A 4,074-nucleotide genomic window follows, 5' to 3' on the forward strand; every position below is an offset into this window, starting at 1 on the left:
ATATATATATATATATATATATATATATATATATATATATATATATATATTATATATATTTAGGCAGTTTCCGGTTATCGGCGAGGGTTCTGCTCCTAGCAGGGTGCTCATAAGTGAAAACTGCCATTAACCGAAAGTGCAATTTATGGCACCTAGTTTTGTCAAATGGCGCCCCTTTTGGGTATGTTATGGCAACATAACTATTATCGGCACCTTATGGTGCTGATAACCGGAAATTGGCTGTTAAGGGGGCCGGCCGGCTAATGCCATTTTTTAAGGAAAGGACTTTGATATTCATACCACTTAATAAGGTGACTTGGGACATCTCCAAACCGCATATGATTTTCGCCTCTGACATTCGGTTTTGTGACGCCAGGGCGATTTATCCCGAAAATAACCATTTTTCAAATTCTATCTCCCTTGATATTTAATATTAAGACCTGGGATTACTACCATATATAGACCTGATGTAGACCTCCAATCAAATGGAGAGTTTTTTTTTTTTTTTATTTTTTTTTTTTTTTTGCTAGATATGAATTTTTCAATATGGTAAAAAAATAAACCCTATAAATCAGAGAAAAAAATTTATAAAAAAAAGACGAAACAAAAATTGGGAAAACGGGCTCTATTTGATTGTTCTATAATGTCTTTCTGAGTTATATACCAAATTCCAATGTTATAGCTTTAAAACTAAGTGAGAAGATAGATTTTGAAGGTCAATAAGTATAGTTTTGAGATACGGGCGTTCAAAGTTTTCCTTCGTATTTCTATAAAGACAATGTTAATAAATAATGATTATTATGAATGTATATTTCTTTTTTGTGTATTAATAAACCAAAACTATTTTATTTTTTATAATTTAATCATAAATGATGATCCCTTTGCTCATATATCGTAGCCTGGGGCACTGCTTGAGGCAAGATGGGGCACTCCTTCCTACGCAATTCTCTCTCTCCCCTTCACTAACTCGGCTTATTATAGCGAATTTTCTTCTGTATGTTAGCGAGATGTTTTCCTTGTATTTTCCTCTTTGGCATGATGAAATTCTTGCCGAAACAAAGATAAACAAACGTAAATGCAAGAGAATGTCAGAGGTGAGACTCGAAGGTGTACTCTCTTTTTACAAAGACAATTTAATAAATCATGATTATTATGAATTTCATATTCCATTTTGGGTATTAAAAAACCAAAACTATATTATTTATCATAAATGAAGATCTCTTTGCTCAAAGATCGTAGCCTTGGGCATAATGGGACGTGTGCTGTCAGGCAGGACGGCGGCGTTACTACGCGACCCTTACTAGCAACCCTCCCCTCTCTCTTCACTAACTACGCGTATATTATGATATCCTGTAATAATACTTGAGCGATTTTTCTTCGTCTGTATGTTAGCGAGATGTTTTCCTTGTCTTTTCCTCATTAGCATGATGAAATTCTTGCCGAAACATACATAAACATACGTAAGAGCAAAAGATGTCAGAGGTGAACTCGAACGTGTAATCTACTTGAAGTTTGTGATCGCACTAAATCATGACTGGACTTGGTAGCAGAGCTGTAGTCTCCCTTCTTGACTCAGGGAATGTCTACAGATGCCATTTCTCCCAATTTCTTTGACAATAATTATCAAAATTTACGATAATAGAAGAAATATTGCATTTTCTTGTACGGATCAATGTTTTAGGCTTATTGAGTTATGTTAACTAATTACCCTGTAACTACGAAAGTAAGAGGAATTTTGACGAAATATTTCGTATACGTATTCTCAATTGCCATATGAAGCTCCATGAATTTTTTCATGACTTTACATTTTTCGCCCTATACCACCATATATAGGGGTTCCGGCTGGCCCCCTTAAAGCTCCATAAATCATGATTTTATTGCCATTAACTGAGTCCACCAATAACGGGGGACTTCTATGTCTATATATATATATACTATATATATATATATATATATATATATATATATATATATATATATATATATTATATATATATATATATATATATATATATTATATATATATATATATATATATATATATATATATATATATATATATATATATATTATCATAGTATATATATGTATATATATGTGTGTATATATATATATATATATATATATATATATATATATATATATATATATATATATATATATGATATATATATGTAATATATATATGTATGTATATATAAATTCTACAGTTAAAACAGTATATTTCCTAAGTATAAAAGGCACATTAAAATACTGTGGTTTAAAGCTAAGGACTATATTTCAGTGGACTGACTCCCACCCATATCAAGTAGTGAATAACAGAAGCTGTTACATTGACAAAATGTATTGTAGGAGATGTGCCCTTAGGTGATGTTGGGGTCACTGCTAAACCAACATTGGTTCTGTTAACCCTCATACGCCGAAGCCCTAAAAATCAAAACCTCTCCCATATGGCGGGGCCCGTTTGGAGTGAGCACGGAAGCGGAAAATATATATTTTTTTTTAAATCACAGCGCGCTTAGTTTTGAAGATTAAGAATTCATTTTTGGCTTCTTTTTTTCATGGCCTGAAGTTTAGTATGCAACCATCAAAAATGAAAAAAAAATATCATTATCATATGTAAATTATGCGATATATGGTAGCAAAAAAAAGAAAATTCATACATAATTGTATTCAAATTGCGCTGTGCGAAAAACAGTTAAAGCTAACGAGTTACTTTTTTTTCGTTGTACAATAAATTGCAATCATTTTGATATATAATACATTGTAAAACGATAAAAGCAACACCTGAAAAATATTATCACAAAATGATGCACGAATTCGTAACTCGCGGACGTAAAAAAATGTTTTTTTCAAAAATTCACCGTAAATCTAAATATTGTTCTAGAGACTTCCAATTTGTTTCAAAATAAGAAAAATGATTGAATATTATGATATTATAAGATTTTTAGATTAGAATTGCAGATTTTGACCATTTTGGACGAGTTAAAGTTGACCAAATGTCAAAATTTTTATATATATATATTTTTTTATGCAAATATTTCAGAAATGAGAAAAGCTAAAACCTTAAATTATTTTTTGTTGTATTCTTCATGAATTTGCGCACATTTTCATATATGAAACTCTATAAAATGGCTAATATGAAAAGGAGTAAATATTAGGATAATGTGACGTACGCATTTAGGAGATTTTCGGCCGCGAATCGGCGCGCGGAGGGAGTTTTTTTTTTTTAATTCACCATAAATCTAAATATTGTGCTAGACAGTTCAAATTTGTTTCAAAATGAAGATAAATGACTGTATATTACTAGATTGTAAGAGTTTTAGCTTACAATTGCGTTTTTCAACTATTTCTGTAGAGTCAAAAGTTGACCAAACGTGGTTTTTTTTCTATCGTGATTTATATGCAAATATTTCGAAAAAGAGAAAAGCTACAACCTTCAATCATTTTTAGTTGTATTCTACATAAAATTGCGCACATTTTCATATATAAAACTTTATGTAACGGCTAATTTTAAATGGTGCAAACATTTCGACAATCGCACGGAAAAATTTCTGATTTTTTTGGAAGAGTTACCATGCGAACGTAAGGAAAATGTTTTTTTTTTTTTTTCATAAATTCAGCATAAATCGAAATATTGTGCTAGAGACTTCCAATTCGTTGCAAATTGAAGGTAAATGATTGACTGTTACTAGAATATATGAGTTTTAACTTACAATTGCGTTTTTCGACCATTTCGGTAGAGTCAAAGTTGACTGAAGGTTGAAATTTTTGCACTTATCATTATTTATATGAAAATATTTCAAATCTGATAAAAGCTACAACCATGGGTTGTTTTTAGTTGTATTGTGCACATTTCCATATATAAAACTTTATGTAACGGCAAATTTAAAATGGTGCAAACATTAGGACAATCGTACGAAAAAATTTATTGTAAGAGTTACCGCGCGGACGTAAGGAAAAAGTTTTTTCATAGGTTCACCATAAATCGAAATATTGTGCTAGAGACGTCCAATTTGTTGCAAAATAAAGGCAAATGATTGAATATTACTAGAATAAAAGTTTTAGCTTACA

Source organism: Macrobrachium nipponense, chromosome 40 (genome assembly GCF_015104395.2).
Source record: "Macrobrachium nipponense isolate FS-2020 chromosome 40, ASM1510439v2, whole genome shotgun sequence".
NCBI classification, from domain to species: Eukaryota; Metazoa; Arthropoda; class Malacostraca; order Decapoda; family Palaemonidae; genus Macrobrachium; species Macrobrachium nipponense.